Here is a 24,795-nt window from a genome sequence, read left to right on the forward strand (position 1 = left end):
TAAAAAAGCCAAAACATTTAGACTAAAAACTTTTACAATAAAACTAAACATCCGATAACAGCTCTCTTCAGGCCAGTTTAAAATCTATCCGCCCGTATTTTTGGTTGTACATGCATATTTTGTTATTTACTATGTCAAAAGGGGATAATTGGACAATATTACACTTGATTTGTCTTTTCAACGCTGGCTGTTTACGTTGAATAATAAGGCCCTTGATCACTTTTTTTGGCCTTCTAGAAATCCATTCCATTCGTTCAAATGGAGAGTCCTTTGTCCAGAACAAACGTATTTACGAAAGGAAAATCATCGCGGGCCTAAATTTTTTTTTTAAATCAAGTTTTTAAGCCTTTTTATACCACATTTGTAATATTAAGATTACTTTGTCAGATGTTGATGTTATTTTACTATATTATATAGTCTATGCATTAAATGGTCTTGTTCTGTACGCAGTTGTTTATAACACTAAACAACGGTTATTGCTATAGCATTGAAATTTGATGTGTTGCAAATATCTACGGCCCGGGGTGGATATTCTCCTTTATGAAACGGACGGGGATGCTCGTCGGAAACTTTTTTTTGAAAAGAAACCCTAAAAGAGAGTAATCTGGGTGTGGCTCAAGCTTTTTTTGCCTTGTATCTATTCCCACTTCAGAAATAAGCCCTATAAAGATACCAGGGAAAAAACTACGAATAGAATTTATATTTGTATATTTCTTCGTTTGTAACCCCTTAACGAGACCATTATGGCTAAAATTAAATATTGGCGTTTTGCTCGGAACACCCTAAGCAGAGACCAAAAAGGTTCGAAAGTTTTATAACCCTAAGCGAGACGACGAGCATCCCCGCCACTTTCATACGCGAGTCCCCCCCCCCCGGGATCTACGGTTCTCTTAAAATCTTGTTTCGTCGTGTCCGTTCATATCGTCCTTTTGTTCTTTGAATGCTACGTCTCTTAAATCGACATCGTTATAGTTTTCCTGGACATCCTCGAATGAAACATTACGTTTTCTTGTTTGTTCTTTGAATGTTACGTCTCTTAAATCGACATCGTTAAGTTTGTTGTTTTTTTTTTTTTTTTATTTGTTTTGGGGTTTTCCTGAACATCGTCGAATGAAACATTTCGTTTTCTCGTTTTCGGCGTACTTTCTTCGGCCACAGGAGGAAATGTGATATTTCTTCTCTTTCGCATCTTACTAGCCTCACTTGCATCGATTTCTTGGCTCTTTCTCCTTTGGAGCTGAGCTTGTTTAATAGATCTCCTTGCTATTCGGTGGGCAGTCTTTGTTTGTAACTCGGTGCTTAGCTTTCTTTCGTTAATTCGTCGTCGAATGCTTTCCCATCTAGAAGAACGGTCGCTAGACGTTTTTCTGAGGTTGGTCTCTTGTTGAATGTGTTTCTTCTCTGGAATATTGGCACCTTGGTCTGGAAGTTTTACAGTATGCAAGTCCTCTGAGATAATTCGTAAAGTTGACTTCCGGCGACTTCGTAGCTCTGCAGGAAGTGGCTTGTGCTGTGGCTCCACTGAAAGTCCTGAGACCGTATCCAATTTAGAACATATTGATGACCTAAAATTAAAAATCACAATTGTAAGAACAAGGTCAGTAAAGTTTATAATTCCTCCTTGCTAGTCTTGCCTTTATGTTTAACTGTGCTTCTTTCTTTTTTCTTGGGTTACAATCAAAATTAGAATATTGGAACACATCTGGACTGTAAATTGCTCGCGGGAGTTTAAGAAGTCACTCAAAGATTAAATTTCATCCATCTTTTTACTTTAATTTAACAGTTATTTCTTCCAAGTTTTTTTTGGAAAAAAAAAAAAATTGGTAAACTGATAATGTACACATATAAAGTATTGAGACATGGGATGAAATCCTAGTATTTGCAACTTTGGGGGAAACTTTTTATGAGCACTTTTATCACAGTGGTGGTGATTATGTTTAAAATATTTCAAAGTTTTCAATTTTAAACCCTTGCATGCCATGTCCCCCGGAGAGTCTTGGGATTCACATAATGATCTAACTGAAAATGTCTTACTTACTTTTTGGCACAGCTCATATTGATATACTTCATCTCGAGGAACAAGCAGCAGAGAATAAATGACAGCACCGTCATTCCGAGCATAATCTGAAATAAAAAGTGCAAGTCTTACGGTTTGTAACGGTTTTTTTCTTTTATATAGTGTGGTTCTCTTTATATATAATTCAGATGATGATGATGATGATGATGATGATGATGATGATGATGATGATGGGGGTGGTGGTGGTGGTGATAATGATGATGATGTTGATGATGATGATGATGATGATGATGATGATGGGGGTGGTGGTGGTGGTGATAATGATGATGATGATGATGATGATGATGATGATGATGATGATGATGATGGGGGTGGTGGTGGTGGTGATAATGATGATGATGATGATGATAATGATAATAATGATGGTGATGATGATGATGATGATGATGATGATGATGATGAGGAGGAGGAGGAGGAGGTGAATGGGTGTGGGGAAGAGGTTGAAGAGGAGGAGGAGGAGGAGGAGGATGACGATATTAAAAAATGATCACAATTTTAAGAATCAGTTTGCTTGAAATAGACCAAAACTTAATTTTTCCAATGATATTGTTTTTGCCTAACTTTAATAATAAACAAAAAGGAAAAATGAAAAGAAAGAAAAAAATTTGCAACGGATGGGAACTCTATCTCTTGGTCTTTCGGCCTGCTTTTGATTAGCAGCTAGATGACAATCGAACTAAGTGAAGTGAACTGAAGTGTGCAACAGTTTAACATCATTTGTTGTGGCAAATTTTTGTTTGTCAGGTGGTTGTTTTCGATTCTTGTTTCATAATAAATTTTCCGAGTTTAGTGGCTTATAGCCACTTCGATTTCTACAGTTTCCTCTTGACAGATTCTTTTGCAGTAAAAACATTATGTGTCGCAACGTTTTAGTAGAGCCCTCCTTTCAATTACGTTAACTTACCGCTAAATTTTTATAAATATTGATTGTGGCAAATCCAAATCTTGCAAGCACAGCATTCCCATCTGTACTGATACAGTTCACTCTTGACTCGTATTCGCACTTTAGACTAACATCCTGTAACAAGACTTTAGTTATGGCTGCGTAGCCATAGAACTGTGGATTGATGTAGAATAGAATATTGTACCTTAAAATGAAACACAAGAAAGAAAGTTAAGCGTCTATCGAAACAAAAAAAAAATCAGTCTCTTTTGTCTAAATCATATGGTATTTAGAAATATCAATGGCCTTTTAACATCTTCTATCGAAAGTAAATAAAGCTATAAATATATTACAAACTATATTACGAACTGGCATTATCCCCAGGACAAAAATGTTTAGATTTTTGCAAACGTGGCTAACTTGGTGAAAATAAAGCCTAGTTAAAGCTCTTACTTTCCATTTTCTAATTTTTGGACATGATAGGCCAACTGCCTTGGCGGCACTTATAAGTGCAAAATCATCACCGATTACACCAGGTTCATTTTCCAGGTGTACCCACTGAACAGTCACATTTTTCATAAGCTCCAAAAATTATTCATTTTGCTTCAGTGAAATTAGTTTGGGGCACATGTCACCTAAGGCAACATTATACTTTCCTAACTCTAAATACATGTTTGGAAAACTGAAACGTGAAACAAGCAAAGAAACAAAACGAAACAAAAAACTCGATCACTACAATACACGACAGTGTGTTTTAAACTTTTATAAATGAGGCACTTACCCAGGTGGCATTGCAGGCAGAGGTACTAAAAAGCCCCCCGCAAAGCCTGCAATGGCGGACACCATTGGACAAATACGATGAGCGACACTCGGGTACGCACAAATCACCATCATGTAGACTGCAATCCAAGTTTGGTTTAAAACCAATGAAATGATTGTCACCAGCACGAATTTCCACAAATCATATGACGTCATCACCTGAGAAATAAAGCGAAAGAAATGAAAGTTAATTAATACAAATTATTATACCAATTAACATTGTCGAAAATAACCTAATACAATATATTAGCTATTAAGTCGGAATATTTGAAATAATCTTTTCGAAAATTGGCATTCTGGCTTAGTCGTTTGCCACACTATTTGTGGTAATTGACAGTTAAATGATAGAGTTGTTATTAGACAATTCACTTCACAAAATGACAGACAGAACACATTGCAATAAAAGTCACGGAAAGAGTAGCCGTTTGTACACACAGGTGAGTTTGTATCAATTGCATGACATTTCTTTCTAAAGCTTGCGTTGCCTACCAAGAGGTATGGCATGACAGAACACACTAAAATAGAAATCACGCACACAGCAGCAGTTGGTGCATAAATGTATGTTTTGTATCGATCGTTCAACATTACAAACTAAAGCTTGCACTACCTATAAAGTATGGTGGAGGTTGTGTTTTTTTTTTTTTTGTCCATAAAGTATGACATGGCAGAGCAAACTAAAATAGGAATCACGCACAAGGTAGCAGTTTGTACATACAGGTACTTTTTGTATCGATTGCGTGACATTGCTTACTAAAGCTTGCGTTACTTACCATAAAGTATGACATGGCAGAGCAAACTAAAATAGGAATCACGCACAAGGTAGCAGTTCGTACGTATGTTTGAATCACATTTTCGTATGGCCGGCCACAGCCATCCGCATGCTCAAGGTGAAGTATCTGTAAGGTGAAACGTTCCATAGCATGATAAACAGCACAACAACGGCAACTGTAAAGGAGCTGTGTCACAGAATAACCTAAATTTTAGCCAAATTTAGGCATGGGAAATGGCCATCAAATTCGGTGAAATATAAAAAATAACCGCTTAAATCAGTAAACTGATAATATTTCAACAACACAGCAAAATAATGCAAAAGAAGGAACGGGTGGCCAAAAGTGGAGAAGATTGTAACGGGTTGGGATATAGGTTTTTAAAATACTGTCGGGCTGAACAGTTTTCAATGTTAACCTCGTTTGCTTGTAACAGTAAATTATAACGCCCGGGAGACATATTTGGTTGAAATAAAGCTATGGTTTTGTCATTTAGATCCATAGAGGAAATTTCTTTGCAAACATTTAAGTTTCATTGGGCGTATTTGGCAAAACTTAATAAAATAAACTTAACTCAGCCGTGACACAGTCAAGGTGGATTTCCACTGATGCGTAATTTTTTTTTACGTCCGTTTACGTGCGTGAAAAAATTTAGAGACAATGTATGAACGACTTGCGTGCACGTTTACGCAAGTCGCTCATACATTGCCTATAATTTTTTTCACGTATGTAAACGCACGTAAAAAATTACGCGTCAGTGGAAATCCACCTTCAAGGAAGGAAAATAAAGCCATATTTAAATTTGCAAGTCATATAAAAGAAACCTTTAACTCTTCCTATGTCGGATAAGATTAATTTCTCTACTCACATCCAGAGCCTTTTTGAGATGCGCCATCAGAATGGAACTCAGGAACAGAGGACTTGAGCAGCAGTAAACACAATATGCTGACATCAGCAAAATTCCATCTCTATCCTCCGCGCGCAGGTAAACAGTTCCTTTTTTTAAAAAAAAATAACAAATATACAGTTCAGGAAAGTACCCACTGATAAGAATTACCGTGTGTTTAATCTTAGCTTAGTTATTATTTATTGGATACATTTTTTGTTTACTTCAAATTAGTTAAAATCTGCCCATTGTGAAGCAACTAATTCAGATTGATCTGCTTATTCTTCAGTCAGTCCACAAGACGCTTTTGTGAAAAGTTATGCTTCAAAATTCTATATTTATTACTGAAATAACTTTGGTCCTTATTGTTTTCAGTGGAAAAATCATTTTTTAATCTTTTATTTATTACACGCATGTAACTTTTAATATGTAATTTATCAAAAATAGCACCCTTTGGAGTTTTTATAAATTCGTCTGTAAGTCTTACAGCAGGATATAGACATGGCACAGCCTTGTAGACAAATCAAGTATGGAAATAGAAACAAGTATGAAAAAGTAAAAACTTGACTGGTTCCCACCCTGGCTACATGCCTCAGTTTTCAACAGTGAAAAAGCTCCAAAAGCTTCCATACAAACTCTTCACGAGTTTCACACTAACGTTGCCCTATGTTAAATGTGGCGGATTCCACCAAGAAAGTTTATTATATTTATACCTAATTGTAACATTTTGGTACGCTTCGGCGGCATATCAGGCGAGTTTGGTCCGGCCATGGATCGTATTTTGGCGAGACGCAGTCGAGCCAAAATACCCATGGCGAGACCAAACGAGTCTGATATGCCGCCAAAGCGTACCAAAAAGGTACGATTTGGAAATTTGGAAACTCCGACTCCATTTTTTTTTTTCAGTCTAAATGTTTTAGTACTCGTCGTCAAACATTGCACAATTAGCGAGCGCGCTCAAGTTGAGTTTGGGCGGGAAAGTTTTTTCCTTTTACGACCGGTAAACACCAGCCAAATTTGAACTACGAGGTTCTGATTTATTGGGTAAAACCTCTTTCAATTCAGTGACCATGATATCGTGGCATATCAGGTCAGTGGCTTGATATCGTAGGATATCAGGACAGTAGATCGCGCTTCTGATTGGCTACTTACGAATTTGGGTACAGTAATTGACCGAACATACTTCATGACTATTTGTTGCTACTAACCTATTACAAGTCCATACATGAAGAATATAAAAGGGAAATAAAACATCTGTCCAAGCGTTTGTCTCTCGGAAGTTCGGCCTTCCAGGACGAATAATCTGTTGAATGATCCCGAACCATTCACACTGATTGAGAAAAAGAAAGTGAAGGTTAGTAGTCATTTTTTACAAAATATTTTACAAATTCTTAGCTTGGGAGATACTCATAAAGGGGTGAGACACGAATGGAAATGTTGCAGGGACATGTCTCAGTGACAATCCTATTTTGCTAAAATAAAACGCACCCAGAAGGCCGTTTGCTGCAAAACAGTCTTATCTTCCAAAAGCAAGAGAAAATTACGGAATGTAATATTCAAAATAACTGAGATTTCAAGGCCCTTCAATATGGAGCTCCATTGGCAAAGTTATGAAATCTTCCTCTTTATCTTTGTTTAGGAAGAAAATGAAACACCACTACATTAAATATTACTGGTTTTCTGTACATCGCTCCTTTTCGATAAAAATGCTGTTTTGCACAATACAATTGACTGATTATCTACTTTACCAATTTTTGACCTTTATGCGTATGAGTCTATGTTTGTTTGTGTGCCCGACCTAAACAGATAAAATATCTTTTCCATTAATTGAGTCTTAACTGGCTGCCTGACATTTAAAATTTAACGGCTATTTTGGGTAGCCAGTTCCCCTACTATTTATCTAAATGGATTGTTTTTGCATTATGAATACTTTTTGTAGGCTCTGGGGTAGATAGAAGACCTCAATAGATAAAGAGCTTTATTAGAGTGTCAAAGCCTTGAAGCTTGGGATATACCCACACTTATTAGGGGACACTAATAGTAATGTTAGTAAAATATATAAGTATATATGTAAATAACAATAACAATCTAAAATCTATGGCTCTGTGTAAAATCTATTGTTAAAATTTGTACCTATCTGTGAAAACTTTAATTAAAATCTATAACTATTTCAAAAGTAAGCTATGTGGAACATAGGGAGCAACCCTTGCAGTCGGTGTCCATTTAGCTAGTTAGATCGCTTTACGAATACGGCTTATAAAAGCTTTAAGTGTCTTGGCTGATCTGTCAGCCGTAGACAATTTTCTCCATAGTTTGAGTCCTAAATAACGCAAAGTGGGCCTCCCATAAGAAAAATCAAGCTTGTTGTTGTTGTTACCTTGTTGTTGTTGTTGTTGTTGTTGTTGTTCACTTGTAGCAGAGACACAATCATAAAGTGTACAAATACAAGCAAATGTAACAGGGCTATGTTGCTCTTTTTCCATGACAGGTCTCATTGTGGCACAAAATGGCGGTTGAAGCGGTAAGAGATCTTAAAATTGGGAATCCGATCCGATGGCCCCCTCCTTCCCCCCCTTTTTGGACAAACATTTACACATGAACTTACTGTTTTTTCTCATTTCTTATTTATAGTGAACGCGTCGACGGTGTTTTTCTGTGACGTCTTGATCGCTTCCTGGACTGCTTGCGGTTCACCACTTGTTTGATAATAATTCAGAATAAATCGGCGAGCTTTACTGCAGTTTAGCAAATCCATGATGGTGTCTGGGTATAGATCAAATTAAATGTTAAACTGACTAAAGATTTAAAGTCACTACCAGTAGAATTACTGAGTTTGTTACAAGGTGCTTCCTTATCTGCAAAGCTTTTTTGATTTTTGGACTTTATTTAAATAAGATAGCATAGCTCATTCAGAATTGGGTAGATCTTTGCAAAAATGGTTGGCTTTTATTGGAAAGATAAAGTCGGCGTCGAGTCAAGTGGCCCATACCGCCGAAGCTTATCCCAGTTTCTTTAGCATTAAGCGACTAGGAGTACCTAATGGGATGCAAGTCCCTTACAGGGTTACTCTCCCCCCCCCCCCCCAGCATTAATTCGTGGGTACCAATACATACACCTGAGAGAGGCACTATGAGAGTTAAGTGTCTAGCCCAAGAACACATCACATGCACAAGCTATCACAATGACCCCGACCAAGGTCGAACCAGGACTGCTAGCTTACAGCCTTCTTCTTGGAAAGGTAGCGACTGATTGGCTACTGCTTTTATTAGAAGAAATTAGGTCACTGTGTTGTTAATGATTTCTTACAAAAACGGGACGAACTTATCATGGAATAAAACCAGAAATATTTGGGAGTCACAGGAGAGTTATAAGCTGGCGAGCGCACGACAGGTTGAAATTCGTCTGCGTTCGCATGTTGTAAGAAGAGTACGCGCCAATTAGTATCAAACTGGTTTTAACTTGTTTTAATTGTTGAGAAACCCTTACTTTTTCCTTGTGTAAAATTTTATAACTATTGGAGCTCTTAAATGAAGAAGAAAGGCAAGTGTGACTTAAAATGAGATCACGAATCAAAAGCTAGCCTGCAATGTAGGCGTTTTTAATGGACGAGCGTTCGATAATTTTGTTCGCGTTTTTGAGTCGCAAACATAGAGGATAGAGACAAGAAAATGGAATTCAGCTTTACTTCTACTCCCTAGAACGCTTTTCCCCTCTCCAGTCCCCAAGCCTCTTCCGAGATTCGAATCCAAGATGGCTCTCGCCCAATCAAAATGCGCTCGCTCGCTGAAATACGCCTGTATTGCAGGCTTACTTTAAACCTTTCGCCACGGGAGAGCACTTATGTGCTTATGACGTCACTGTTTGGTTGAAATCTGGCCGATTTTGATAAATTTCCACATCAAAATGGTCTTGAAAAGATCTACTCATTGAAAGGATAAAATGGTGAACCCCCATATACATGATATGATTCACCACCCCTTGAAGTTTTTTTCTGAAATAATTTTACGGTCTCTAATGCATTGGTTATGAACCTACTTGCTGAGAGCTATAATATAAGGTATAGTTTAGGGGTATACCTTATATATATGAAGATTTTGACTTTTTTGAACTTTTTCGTTGTTACTTTTTAAACCATCATTTGTCAAATGTATCACGTTTTTTGTGTTTGTTAATGCTATTTTTGGAAAACACAGGTCAAAAGCTTTCAAATGGTTTATCATACATGGGTATAGGGGTCTATTTATTAAATTGGAAAAAGATCCTCGGTAATTTAGTGCTGAAAGGGTTAAACTGTGTAGTAGAGGTCTTCGACAACGATTTTACTAAAGCTGTCAGTCCATGAAAAAAAAAACTAGTAACAAACCTGCAGGATTTTTAGCATCAATTTTTGGCGCGTCCTCACTGAGCCGATCTTTTTCTGTTGTTGACTCCATATAAGCTTTAAGAAACAGAGCTGGGGCCATGGAAGGCTCGCCATAATACGCCACCTGTATACAAAATAGTAGAGATAAGAACCATGTACGGGCGGGAAGCCATCCCTCGGGAGTCGGGACTGTTTATTCCGGTACTCATAGGATTTTACCATTTACAAAAACTTTCCGGAGATTCCGGTTGAGATGTAAATGTCACATGGCGTTTTGGTTCTTTCCACTGGAAAATTACCAAGAGGTACGAACTTTAAGAAAGGTAGTCCCGTTTTCTAGGTAAAAAGTTTCGAATGACTGAATTCGTGTTCCGTTTACCCGTTTTGCATCTTTTGCACCCGTCCCAGGCTTTTACAGCCTTATTCAACCGAAATGGCATGTTCTTTGGAGAAACTTCATATGAAACACAATTTTCCGAACAAAAATCCCCCAAACAAAATGCCTGGTATGTGTTTTTGTGAATGGTAAACAGCAACGACGCTAAAAATAAATTAAGGTGCTGACTGTGTTCATCTTGCACACGTGTAAAACGAATCTGTTCACTTTCAAAAGGCAAATGAAATTTTGAAATTTCGTTTTAAGGAGCGTCCTCAAAAGAGACAAACTCCGGTGTGTTCTATTTATGATATTTTTATTTTGTCATATTAAACACATTAGCTCGTCTTGCCTATAGAAAAATTATATTAAGTTGTTTAATGAATTTACCTGGCCCTCATACAAGAGAATAATCTTGTGAAACATATGGAAGATTTCCAGTCTCGGCTGATGAATGGTAAGAATAACAAGTCTGCCTGACTCAGCTACAAGGTTCAGATGACTTAATACCTCAAGGGAAGATGTCGCGTCCAGACCTGAAAATTGTGATTATATTTAAAGTCATCAGGAAAAAATGTTTCACATGTCGCGGAGTGTTTGTGTGACTGAAGCTAATTTACCATTATGGCTAAGTTACAATAATGGTAATGATACTGCAAATAAATAAATCATGGTTAAGAAACCTTTACTGGTCGGAGGCGGACAAGTTGGCAATTATACAAGTGCGGACTATCGAAAACAACTGCATGCAGCTATTGGTAGGCGTGGAAGACTCAAACCTATTCAAACGGATTTGTACAACAACGCTTTAACAATTCTTGGCCACGATGCATCCATAAAAGGCACTAATAGCAATCAATTACTTGAGCATTCCAACATCGTTTACCTCCTAGCAGCCTACAAGTGCCTTTAAAGGTTGTCCATATTACGATTATCAAGAAGATTGATCCGATAATGCTTCCTTTGACTAAAAGGGTCTTTACCGGGTTTTTTGCAGAGTCTTTTTGTATTTTACTTTGGACTTACTACGAATTTAGCCTGTTCCAGGCGTTCGGTTAGTTGAAGAGTAGCGCGAAAACGGGATTAGCGCGAAGAACGACGAATGGCAAAAATGCCAAGAGGTTGGGTTTTGTCTCGTCTCTCCGACGCTCGTCGCTCGTTCTTCGTACATGCTAATCCCCAACTAACCGAACGTACTACATCGAATTGAACACACTGTACTAACGATTTATACTAACATACAAAAATCGTTACCTGAAGTTGGTTCATCAAGGAAAAGTACAGATGGCAGGTTGATCATCTGAAGAGCAACACACAATCGACGTTTCTGTCCTCCACTGAGACCTTGACCCACAGATCCACCAACAACTGTATCAGCCAGGGATGTTAGTCCGGTCTGAAGCGGGATGGCATTACAGAAGTTAGAAGAAACTTTCCTTAATTTCACTTAAACTGCAATTCTTAAAGACAAGTAAGTATCGTTGTTACATCTAGTTCTAAGGAATCAAATTCAATAAAATCTCAAAATCTTGCCCCAACTCCCTTCAATGACAAACTACCATATAATTATACCTCTTCAAGGATCTGCTCTACTCGCTCAAACTTCCTTGTGTGACTCATCGATTTAGGCAGCCTCATATGTGCAGCGAAGAAGAGATTCTGTCGAACAGTAAGTTCTTCATAGTAAGGTACAGCGAGCTGTAATACATAACCAATCTTACGAGAGTACCAGTCTTGTACACTAGTGCTCATTGCGATCCCGTTGATATATACCTGACCCTATCAATTTAAAAGAACGCACATGAAATTAATAACTGAGCAGAGTCAAAATTGTGGGAGGCGTGGTGGCCAAATGGTTAGTGCACTGAACCTCGGATTGATCGGTAAGGGTTTTAGCCGGGGCTCGGGCCACTACGTTGTGTTTTTGGGCAAGACACTTTACTCTCATAATGTCTTTTTCACCCTGGTGTATGAATTGGGTACCGGCGAATCTATTGTTCATGGTGATCCTGCGATGGACTAGCATCCCATCCAGTTGGGAGTAGAAGTACTCTTAGGCGCTTCATGCTACGGAAACCGGCATAAGCTCTGGCCTGATGGGCCACTAGGCTCTTATGCAGACTTAACCTACCCTACCCCATCTAGCTTACAGTAGAGCACTCTATCTTACACATCCAGGTGATCTGTGACGTCATATTGGGGGACTGGGGAGAAAAATTTTAATGCCGTATCCCACAAACGCGCGCGGCCCGTAAGTTTGAGTTCGAAGCTTTCATGGTGGCTGTTATCAGAGCTTAGAGATTCCTTTTTGCGCCTTATCATGTTAGCCATCAAATTGTAACGTGTCACAGAGGCAGTAGAAAGTCATCATAGGATGGAGACGTTTCGGAATGGTAAATTTAGCATTCAAAAACGCGTACGTTTGCGGCGAAAACGTAGACTCTTGTAGCATTATGCACGTGAAATGCCGTGGATTTAATTTATTAAACTAAAATCCTGACTGTAAGCCTGAATGTTTTGCTGTATGTGTTTGTTTTTTATGTCTTTTTAAAGTTCTGAGTTCAGGTTTCAAAAGAATTAAAGATTACCGTTACTGTTAAGATCTCAGTGTGTTGTGTTTGTCAAAACATAAGCTTTAATATTGTCAAGTTGTCGACCGGGAGGTCGTTTCTTAGGCTACGTTTACACGGGACCGGTCCGGAACCGTTCCGAACCGAACCGGACCTGTTTACATGGAACCATTTGGAACCGATTCAGGTGTTTACACGGGACCGTTCTGGAACCGGTCCGGAACGGATCCATAACTGGACCTGCAAAATAGCAGGTCCAGTTTGGATCCGTTCCGGACCGGTTCCAGAACGGTCCCGTGTAAACAGAAGGCCTATCCGGTCCGAAAATCGGACCGGATCCGTTCCGGACCGGTCCCGTGTAAACATAGCCTTAAAAAGCTGTGGCTGAGCGGGATTTAACCTTTATGCCAGTTTTCCAAAAAAAAATAAGACAGTACTATAAATGCATAAAAATGTGCGTAGACGATAAAAAGGCCAATTATTTTTATATACCAATAAAAAAAATTAGGGCGAATAGCTTACTACCCGCCCGGGTGATTTGTCTGTAAGCGTAAAATTAGGTCGATCAACAACCCACCCGGATGATTTCGCTGTGATCGAAGGGTACAGTTTTTTTCCTATACGGACCGACCTAGGCCGGCAAAAAATGTTTCTATTTTGTCCTACTTAAGTTTGTTTTGAAAAGAAACCCAGAAAAAATGTGTTGGAAATTCTTTGTTTGTGTACGCGCGCATTTGTGCAATTTCAACTTGAAATTGCAGTTAAATTGACGGGTAGGAATGAGTGAAGTATCAGTGTTTGCTATTTAATTTCGAAAATTAGCTTCGCTAAGAATGTATCGTACTCAAGAAAGGTTCGTATATTGAATTTGCACTGCAGAGAGTCAAGGAAAGCATAGAAATTAGTCGAAATTGGGCAGTAGTGAATATAACGCCGCAAAACTAAACACTTGTAAATGGATTTCGGCTTCCCGATAAAATTATGTTTTTTATTAAAAGAAACTGCTCGCAGGGTGTTACCTTAAGCCAATTTTTCTGGCTCTAAAATACTCCGACTCAAAAGCAGTTTCTCAAGCTATACACACAAATCATTTCTGCGTTGACAGGATAATTTTATTCTGATGAACATGCATGTCAAACATGGCCCGCGAAACTGAATGAATTGCGTAGTTTGGTCGTCCACGCACGGTACAATATTGGAAAATTAATTATACCTTTTTTTTCATTAAAGAATCACATTTTCTTGAATGACGGCAAATAGTGTTTTCTTTTGGCAAATAGTTTTAAATAAAACAAGGCAGTTCACTCGCAAATGGAGTCTGAAAACCCGCAGTGGCGTGAAAATCATTTTGAAATACAGAAACAACAACAAACCACGAACGGTAAAACTCACTCCGATTTTGTCAAGAACGAAATAAATACTCGCCTTTTGAAGAACATCGAGGCCTTTAATTCCACTTCTGTTTTGTCCTTTTACATTTACAACGGTTGGTGAGCAGCTATTCCGATCTTGAAGAGCAATACTTTCATGTGTTCGTAAATCCGACCCTGTAAAATAATTTTGCGCCGTGCCGGCTGTCCGACTACACGGGTTTCGGATAGGAAAATTACCCTGTCCTCAAAGATCCAACATACACTGGTTAGAGCGGTACACCTTGCTTCCCTGAATCTTCTTGACAGCCTTTCACGAAATCCGAAAGCCGTGTGGAACAAAAATATACACATCGTCGAGTTATAATTCAGGCACTTTCTGCAAGCTGCTGCAAGAAAGGTTGAAGCGCCATTCCACCTGCGATTAAAAGGCCAGTCGACCTTCTGCTTCATCGAAAACAAATTAGCATTCTCAGCCCCGAATAAAACGTCTTTTGCATCTTATGGCGGTAAGTTACGTAATCTTCTGTTATTGAAGAAGAGTTTCTCTCAAAATAAACTCCTAAACCCGAATCACAATTTCAAATGCCGTGGCCTCGGCCGAAGCGCGCAAGGAATTCTGTGCGGCTTTAAAAATTTTTTCTCCCCGGCTCTGATTGGCTGATTTTAGACGACCAGATCACCTGGTAATGGTGACCGAATTATGAAGATGTCCCTAAGGAGAGATTTTACTGCATATTGAATACAAGAAGCCTCTCCAACGACACCAGTTGTATCTGATAAAACAAAGCTGCCACGTTTAGAGTTCTAGTACTGCCACGCACCTTGCAGTTTCCTTGTGTTCGTCTTCCTGTCAACAAATCAAGTAGGGTTGTCTTTCCACATCCTGAAGGTCCCATGATGGCTACCAATTCTCCAGGATTGAAATATACTGACACGTTCTTTAGAATCTGCTTTTGCTGAAGTACCTTATTGCTCGTACGATGATCAACATGGAGAGGTTCTTTTAAGGGATTAAAATCTTTACCCCTCTCAATATCACTTTCATTGTTGTTCTCCATAAATTGTACATGCACAGAATTGTTGGCTAACCCATTTTCTTTTTTTCGCACTGGAGCTATGCCCTTCTCTGCAGTGGAATCAAACCCAAAGTTGTTAGCCGGATGAACTTTGGGGTTTTCGTAGTTCTCTTGGTCAGAAGATTGACTGTCAGTGCTACTCGAGTCGTCACTTTTAAAAACTTCGTCTTCCTCTTCTAAAACATCATCTAACTTCCCGTACTCATGTTTGGGAGAAGTGGCGCTTTCTATAGGCTCGGTTTGTTTGACGCTATCCTTCAAAGCGGGGTCTCCTAGGTAAAAATGGATTGTGGCAATTCAGTAACGTTGATGATAAAGCTCGACAATGATGATGAGTTATGATGATTATTAAGAATCTAGATGTCTTTGGTCATCTTCGAATACGAAGGACGAACAAAATTAATAATGATTATTATGACTCCACAATATTGCTCACACATTTTCTCGCTAGGTATGAATGGCTATATCTTATCGTCATGAATGCATGTATCAGCAGTAAACGAAGATTTTGCAAAATGAAACATGAAGGATGATGCTTGGGAAGATACACAGGAGGTAAGACAATTATTAACAAAATAAATGTCACGTTGTACACCGTCTATATTTGGTCCTGTCTGTACCTCTGTCGGTATGCCCTTTTAACCACAGTCATATCTAACAGTAATTGTATATAACTAGTTTTTAACAACTACTTATTAACTTAGTGTTAAGCATAAATAATTAATTGCAAGGCGCATTTTATCAAAGTAATGTGTTAACTTGCGCCCAAGAAATTTTAATATTATTATGATGTCGGCTTTTACCAGATAGCAGCAAAAATCTATATGTGTCGTAGGAAACCTAAAAATAATGGTCCATTTTTGTTAAAAATTGCTGTATTAGAGCACTGAAACTGTTAACAAGCGTTTTGGCTGGGGATGGCTGGGATGGAAATGGATTGCAATCTTGAAAAATTATCCATATATCCACTATTCTTGATCAATCTCAGTCCACATGGATTTAATCTCACCTTTGTCTTCCTGTTTCATCTTCTTCGCAACATCAACTGAGTAGCTTAATGACAAGCAAGCAATACTGATCATTTCATTTGAACGGCACGGTGGTAGCTGGTGTAAAAATGAGAACAAAAAGTGTATTTATATAGATATTTTTTTTTTATTGCGAAACGGTTTTATAAAGATAAAACGTTGCCTCGTTCCCAGACGTCCTCTGGCTTGGTTGTGCGCGCTTTGCGTTGTAAATTGATAGTTCGGTTCCCTTGGCGTGTGCTCCCTGTTTTCCCTTTACCGCCTTAACCAACCGACCGATCGGCGCCCGGCGGGAACAAGGCAGCACAGAAAATCTAAAAAAAGAAAATAAACAAATAAATTACTAAATAAAACTAAATAAGTACATAAATAATTATTCACCTCTCTTTGTGTAAAAAAACTGTCGTGGTCATTCAAGTACAGTTTCTGTTTCCACGCCAAGTAATATTGACGAAACAAAAATATGGACTTCAACCCAAAGCATATGACAGTGATAACCAACGAAAGTACAATAATGATAGTTTCAATAGTCAGTCCCCAGTCCGCCGCAGGATCTGTAAACAGCAATTGACGGGGACACGTGGGGTTACACTGGGCACCAATACAGTCGTCAATTAACTTTATAGATGTGTCACGTGATTTGACCCATGTTCCTATGAAATCTCTGATGCTGGTGCTATTGTCTCCTTTTTCGATTTTAACTGATTCCCAGTTTCCGCTCTGTATTGTGTTCCTATAAGATAAGAAGCAAGTGTAGCTATCAGTGTTAACTGTTATTCCAGTTTCGTCTGCGTGTTATTTAACAATTATTCTATGAGCCCGCGTTGGATACGAGGGGAGCCAACGAGGCGCTTCGCGAATCGTTGGCTATAACGACTAGTATCCAACAAGGGCGAATGGAATAACTGTTTTATTAAATTCTTCTTTAACTTTAAATCGACTGGACATTTCATTTTGATGTAAACGAAGAGATAGTATGTGGAGGCGGGAAAATTTGTGTCGCGGTGTTCACTTCTTGAGTTGAATGAAACACACGAGGAAAGCGGCCAAGAGGGTTTTCTTCCCAAGATTTTCCTCGAACAATCCCCTCTAAAGTCGTCTATATATCCTGGAAATTGTGACTACAGTTAAACTTTACGGGAAGATCCGAAGCAAAAGCTTTTTTGGAAACTACACGTCTTGTGCAAATCGAACGAAGCAGGCAGTCATCAAGACTGCTATATTATTTGAAGCGAAATTGAGCTCAAAGTGGAACAGGTTTATTGAAGTATAAAAGGACAAGACCAAGATTGAAAGGTATCAAACTTTACAGAAGTGCTGATCCTAATTTTATGACGTACACTGAGTGAAACTGTGTAAGTTTGCCGTTCTTTCGTAAATTATTTACTGCTTTTCTACTTTATTCACTCGCTCTTGTTGTGCGTTTACAAGTATTATTAGTAAATTAATTATTTCGCATCAATCCTTTTGTTTTGCGTAGTTTATTTTACTATGGCATTTCTGTGGTTTTTGTAGGCACCGCTGATTATTTCTTGTTCATAAAGCTCGCCAAATTTGCTGTTTTCAATCATTTTTCTGATGGAACTGTCGCTTCCCGCAAAAACATTTTAGGCTAGGCGGCACTTGCCGCACCCATTTCCCATATAAGGTCAAACATAGGTATACGAGCTGATTACCGGGATTCAGTGAACCAATCAGAAAGCTAGAAATGCAATTTCCGAGGTTGAGAATGTAATACTATCCGTTATCAAAGTAGCAAATGAAACGTCAAAAAATGGCGCTCCGACAGCCCATGCAATTTACTTGTCTCTTTCCAATGAAGAAAAAGGTGGCATGGGGGCGCGTGGCCCTATGGTTAATTTTAATCGACTGTTATTTGTCTGACAACAAAATTAAATAGTTGCAAAAGGTATTTTAAAATTATTCTGCTCAGTATATGTTCCCATTGACTGTAACATTTACAAAATCACTCTATAGGTATAAGATAAACTAACTAAATGTGAAGGGAAGTCACAGAACTCTCCCCCCGCTCTGGCCCCCTCCTCTCCCTCCCCCATCCTTTCCCCGGGCCCTTGCCTTCCCTTTTAGTTTTTTGGTATAAGATGATAAACATTGATACATTCATACAGACACGTACCAGCAACAACAGCTGTTTTATAGAGTCAACAAAAAAAGTGTTTCAAAGTATTTTCTAGAACTCTTGCAACATTTCAAAAAGATTGTCAGCAAATTCATCGGCTTCCGAACACACTTTTGGCACAGAAAAAATCTTTATAAAAGCTTTTTTTCGGAAACGTCCTCAAAACGTTTTGCAAGGAAAGAAGCAAACAACAACACAAACTAAGAAAAAGAACCTTTGGAACAAGCGCTTTTTATATTGGCCATTGCAAATAAAGTAATGCGGCCTACTGTTCCGGAAGCTTAGGATTTTAAACTGTTTCTAATATTACAAAAATGGTATTGGAAAAAATAAAAACCCGCAAGTAAGAAGGAAGTTTTTCCAGGTTAGCCTAAACAGGTTCTTACTACAATGGTAGTTAACACAAATATAGGCTATTTAGGTTCGTAATATGTCTTTATTTTTTAAAGGAAAATTAACATTGTTGCTTATAGAACTTTTAGCGATACTCGGCCTGTTATTTACTTAAAATCTGCATACCACACAAGTGTTTATAAGAAATGAAGCACTAAATCATTCAGAGCATGACATTGCATGCGTGTACAGTTAAGCCTTATCCAAACTTATTTTCCCAAAATTAAACATTTTTTAGCCTAACAAGGGTTCAATTAAATGTTAGGTTCTTACTCGCGGGTTTTACCGTATATCAGACTTACTGAACATTTGCAATTGTCAAAACTAGTCAGATGACTATAAAGAGGGTCTCTCGCAACACTCTTAACCCAAACCCTAAGTATGACCGCAACTCTAATCATGAACCAAGCCTTTAACCAAATCAACCCTAATTGATTTAACCAAAAGTACCTCAAATCCTTAATCATGCCAAATTTGCTCGCTTTAGATTTCATTCGGTCAATAAATCAGATTTAGATGAAAAGATAAACGTTTTGAAAGAAATTGTCCTTTTCTCTTGATAATACATAAGATCGTTTATTGTGATTTTGCTCGCTTCAGTTCGCTTTAGGCCAATTAGTTGGACTTTCATGAAAAGAAGCACTTTTCGAAATATATCAGTCGTTCTTTTCTTAAAACCACGATTTTAGCTTTGCCAAAACATAAACCGTAACTAAAATCCTTCCGTTTCAATGCAAACTGCTGTTATTTGGCAGGATAGGAACAACTGGATATTTATTAGGGAGCCAAAATGAGCTCCAAGTAGGAAGGAGTCACGAAGAATCACGAGTCCCAGCCAAACAGCAAAATTTCAACCTTTACAAATTAATTTTGCACACATAACATCACAATTTCCTAGGCGTAGCCTGTTGATCAAAAATTAGTCATAACTGAAAGGCTTTGAGATTCTTTAACTTCAAATAAATATGCTAAACGACTTTTGTCCGTAACTTGTTAGCACCTGTTACATAATAACAAGTTATCTTGCAAAATATCCCGGTTTATATTACTCACTGAGTGACTCACCTAAATTTTCCTGTTCCAAATGTAATTTCCATTGAAGGCTGGAAAGCACCATTTTCATCGTACAAACTTGACATACTTAAGTAAATGTGTTGAAAACAGGCCGGAGTGAAAAAGCTTACGTTTGAAGCTTGGCTTTCAGTTAAGGTAAGAGACTCGTTCATTGCACCTCCGTACATGTTAATAACGGATAGATAGTCCGCAGCGTGGTCTATCGCTGTCTTTCCTTCATCTTCTAGCCTTGTAAGCACTTCTCCAAACATAAAAATATCGTACATGCTAGAAATCAGCAGTAGCGGGACACTCGCGGGATAATACCCGCGCGAAATCATGCATGGTGCTGATGGGCAGCAAGTGTGACCTGGCGAAACATCCATGCAAGCACGCGATGAAATATTTGCAAATGATGTAAATCCAGGCCTTACTTTGGCTTCAAAACTGCCCTGAAAGTCTATAAACCATCCAGAATCAATTATAGATAAGAGTTTAGTGTTTAATCCATGTGATTTGATAACGTGATTCAAAACCCAATCTGCGTGGTTCAGAACTCCGACCCCTCCAGCACTACTTCCAGAAAGAATAATTTCTTCAGCGTCAGTCAAGTTATATTGCTGCAGAAGATCCAGAAAAACAGAGCGAAATATTGTGTGTCCTCTAAAACTGAAGTTATCGACAGACGAATCGTTCACAAAATGAAACGGTTCTTTTGGATTAGTTTTTAAACCAAGCCACAAGTCACTGCTGCAGTATGGCACAAGAACATGAGTGTACTCATAAAATGTTGGATTTTCGTACCTTGATGCCGAAAGCAAATCTCTTCCAGTTATTTTATCAGGCAACATGTTTGATGTCATCAACACTGTTGAATTCTCATGTAGGTACCGCTCATTGCAGTCTTCATAAGACGCACAAAATCCACCACTTTCGAAGAACACGATCCATTTTTTACGAGAGCCCGGTGCTATGTAGAACGTGGCTCTAGAGTTATCATTACAAATGGCTTCAGGATCACTGATGTATTTCTTCTGCAATTCATCTTCTGTTTTTACTGTGGAGATACAGAAGACAAAAAAGACTGGTAGAAACCAACATTTAGTTAACGCTCTCTGCGGCATTTTTTGTGTTCCCGTTGGATTGCCACGCTATTCTAACTGAATCAATTGGAATCTAATAAAACTTTATAGTAAGGCTAAAATATTCTAAGGACTTGTTAAACAATAGAAATTTTAACAGCTATCAATATTCCTTAAGGTTCAAAGAGATAATGACATTTTTACGGATGCCTTAACACTACACATAAAAGAGCTGTTTTGTTTTGTACGCCACGCAACAAGACGTACGTGCCTTGTACGTCAAGGACATACAATTGTTTTGAAGTGCACGGTCATTAACCACGCCACGGTATATGGGTTTATTTACTTGAACTAATGCTCACCAATAAATAAAGCTAATAACAGGTTATAAGTAGACTATTTTGTTCGTTTTAAGGCTTTTTTGCAAAGCTTGTTTTTAAATTCAAGATCTACTTTAAGCTTGAAGCCGGGCACAAAGGATAATTTAGATTGGGCAACGTAACCATGGTAACCGGTAGAGCTATACACAATACACAGCACTGACATACGATTGTTTTCTTTGACACTTCGTTCGTGCTCTCTTAACTTCCTTTGTAACTGAACATAGAGGTTTTTTTATTATCCAAATGTTTTTTTCAGCTGACGCATCTGGGTGGAACCAATGACTATTCCACCCGTCATTGAAACCGTGACGTTTGTTAACCAGCATAACATTTAAAACAGCCCTCGAGAGACTCGTAAAATATGACGTGGGAAGCTAAATACGTGCGTCTAGTACCTTATTCTTACTCATTTTTGTGCGTACTTGATTTCGCGAAAATTTGGGAGCCAAACTTCTTGAGTATAAATTTCGCGATTAAATTTCGCGCGTATTCAATTTCGCGATTATTTCTTTAACGCTAGGTCTTGACGAACACACATGCCCTATTAACCAGCAAATTTTAATAGGAAAAGGAACGTTGAAACTACTTTACATTAACGTAACAAAATACCAACTTCACGCGCTTGAGCTCGCTAGCGTTTTATAGTTTATGAGACATACAGAAGAAATACACTGGCGGCCTAAAGCCATCTACAGTGATTATTCATGATTATTCCAGAGCTACATCCTATAATGTTAGAAAAAGAAATGGCTCGTTTTAAATAATAATTGTTCTTTGAAGCGGTAGATTTTGTGCTTTATAATTTGAATTCGCGAAGGCTGTAACTCGTATCTTGCGAAAACTACGAATTTCCGCCGCCCTGTTGATTTTTAATGGCGAAACATGATCTGTACGAAATTTAGACTGTTTGACGGATTTTAGCCAAATTTAGACATCAGATTTCCTGGATTCTTTTTTTGACTTTTTCTGCGGCCTCGATTTTTTAATTAAGATTTCCGATTGTTGAAATATAATGCCGGAAATCTGTTCGAAGTTTAAAAGAACTGTGTCACGGATTTTAGCCAAATTTAGACAAAAGAAAATGGCCACTAAATTGAGTGAAATATAAAAATAACCACTTAAAATGTGAAGAAATATTTCAACAACACGGGAGATACGAAAAAAGGGGGGGGGAACATGTTTGTATATGTAACGAAGCTATGGTTTTGTCATTTACATGTTGTTCTTTTACGTAGAAGTTATTTTTTCGCTAACATTAAGTTTCATAGCGAGTATTTGGCAAAACATAATATTAAAGTGGTTTAAACTCATCCGTGACACATTCAAGGGCGTTGAATTGATATACATTAGACTGACGTTACCTGATAAAGGCCTTGTTTAAAATTAGCTACACTTCTTAGTGTCTTGATACAGTTTTTCCGGACCATACCTAACATTCTCGATCAGTTTTTTTTTTGTAATCTTGAAATGCCATAATAGCAATGATTTGAAAATTATATCAGTTATGCTCTTAGATCAAAGTTTGGTATATGGTATTTTTAGGGAAATCGCTATAGCCATCAAGCAGAAAACCTCTAAATCATTTAAATGTGAATTTTGTGCGATCCAAGCTAAATAGAAAGATAATATAACCCGAAAGGATGAATTTTGACTAATTTATTCCTGCGACGAGTACAATTTTTCTCGCGCGCTTTGCTCGGAGGTGAATAGCAAAAGATATCCGGAGTTTGAGTGGCTAATCATCGCGCTAAAAACGCATCCACTGTTTTAGTATGTTCAAAATCAAAATAGAGACTATCACTATAGTGTAACTTTCATATCAATCGAATGAAGGGAAGACTGCTGAAAAACTGATGGAAAATGTCCAGTAAAGTTACTGTTTCGTGTATTTTGACCAAATTTATACATGAGAAGATGGCCACCAAATTGAGTAAAGAATAAAAATAACCACTTAAAACAGTGATGGAACATTTTAATAACACAGAAAATACAAAAGAAGGTACGGATGGTCACAAATTGACGAAGATTAAAAGGATTGCGATATTGGTTTTTAAAAGCTGTTAGGCTAAATAGTTTCATATCAAGGTTGATTTGTTTTTTTTTTTAACGTTTTATTGTAACACCCGGGAAACATATTTGTTTATAATAAAGCTATACTTTTGTCATTTAGATCCATAGGAGTGATTTCTTTTCTTTGCTAACATTAAGTTTCATAGCGACTATTTGGCAAACTTATAAAACAGTCTTAGGTCAGTCGTGACCGTCAGGTACTATAACTTGTTTATTTTTTTTTTGTATAGTATGATGCAAAGCGGAGAAGGTCTGTGTACTTAATTAAAATTGGTCATTTGTCGCAGAACGTCTTTGCATAAACGTTAGCTAAAAGGCATGCTCCTTGGCCATTATCAACGTGCAAGATGATCCGTATTGTGCTTTACATGTTTTGTTATTCTTCTCAAGTATGCAATAACAGATAATAACACGTATAACTGCGTGATATCTTTTTGTTGCACGCTAAATTTGGTCATAATGTAATCACCAATAGGGCTGAGAGTACAATATAAAATAACTCATCGACATCAGTTGTTAACGTGTAATATTTTCCATGTATTCATATATTACCATGTTTCTATTTTCTAACGAGGAACCGGAAAATGTAAGGATGTCCGTTTCACTTTCCAATTCGTAACACGTTTTTGTAAAGAATATCATTTCTGTGGGACTTCATCAAAGTTATGATATTTCCCAAGCTAAAAGCCGTGCACTCAAAATAGCTGACTTGAAAAAAGACAGATTTAGAGTGGGCAACGTAACCATGGTAACCAGTAGAGAAAAACCCAACACACAGCCTTGGCGCAGACCATTGTTTCTCTTTACACTTCTCACGTGCTCTTGTCACATTTTTTGTGTCAACTGACATAGAATGACTAAGGGTTTTAATTTTCCAAATTTATTTTTTAATTGACGCATCTGGGTGGAACCAATTACTATTCCACCCACCGTTAAAATAAAGTTCGTTAACAAGCATAACATTTATTTTAGCCCTTATTAAATGGCTCGCAAAATATGACGTGGAAGACAATATCGACAATATCGTGCCTGCGTCATGGCAGGCAAGAAAACAACAAGTACAAGTAAGAAAACATGAGAAATCACATACTGAGTAAATACATCGGTGTTCTGAGGTCGTCTGCACTGACGATTTTTTCGTCCAAGGTTGAGAAATGGATCGTTCTTTAAAGCGTTGGATTTTATGCTTCATCGAGGACTGTAATAATCATGGCATGTGAACACTGACGGATTTCCGTCATTGGTTTTCAATGGCGCATTGTAATCATCAATACACAGATATAGTGGCATGCAGAGGTGTTAATTTAAAATTAGCTTTACACTTCTTATGTTCTCACGTATATAACCTGCGAGTATGATGCAATAAGCGGAATAATCGTTCGTATTGTGCTTTACATGTTTTGTTATTCTTCTCAAGTATGTAATAACAGATAATGACACGCATACCCAGCTGATA

General features: G+C 37.9%; 1 pseudogene across 1 annotated transcript; it reads right to left on the bottom strand.

Moving 5' to 3' along the window:
* Positions 1 to 1,036: 1,036 nt before the first annotated feature.
* LOC144629761 (uncharacterized) lies at positions 1,037 to 20,947 on the bottom strand (annotated as a pseudogene). Its single transcript, XR_013566416.1, has 16 exons — positions 19,817 to 20,947; positions 16,600 to 16,951; positions 16,200 to 16,296; positions 14,936 to 15,462; positions 11,744 to 11,950; positions 11,426 to 11,567; positions 10,562 to 10,707; positions 9,796 to 9,919; positions 8,038 to 8,195; positions 6,641 to 6,762; positions 5,415 to 5,542; positions 4,550 to 4,675; positions 3,742 to 3,938; positions 2,982 to 3,165; positions 2,039 to 2,124; positions 1,037 to 1,565 (listed from the first exon to the last, which is right to left on the bottom strand). The product of XR_013566416.1 is annotated as an uncharacterized LOC144629761 (transcript).
* Positions 20,948 to 24,795: the final 3,848 nt, after the last annotated feature.

Source organism: Oculina patagonica, chromosome 11 (genome assembly GCF_052425735.1).
Source record: "Oculina patagonica isolate OP01 chromosome 11, crgOcupat, whole genome shotgun sequence".
In the NCBI taxonomy this organism is placed as follows: domain Eukaryota; kingdom Metazoa; phylum Cnidaria; class Anthozoa; order Scleractinia; family Oculinidae; genus Oculina; species Oculina patagonica.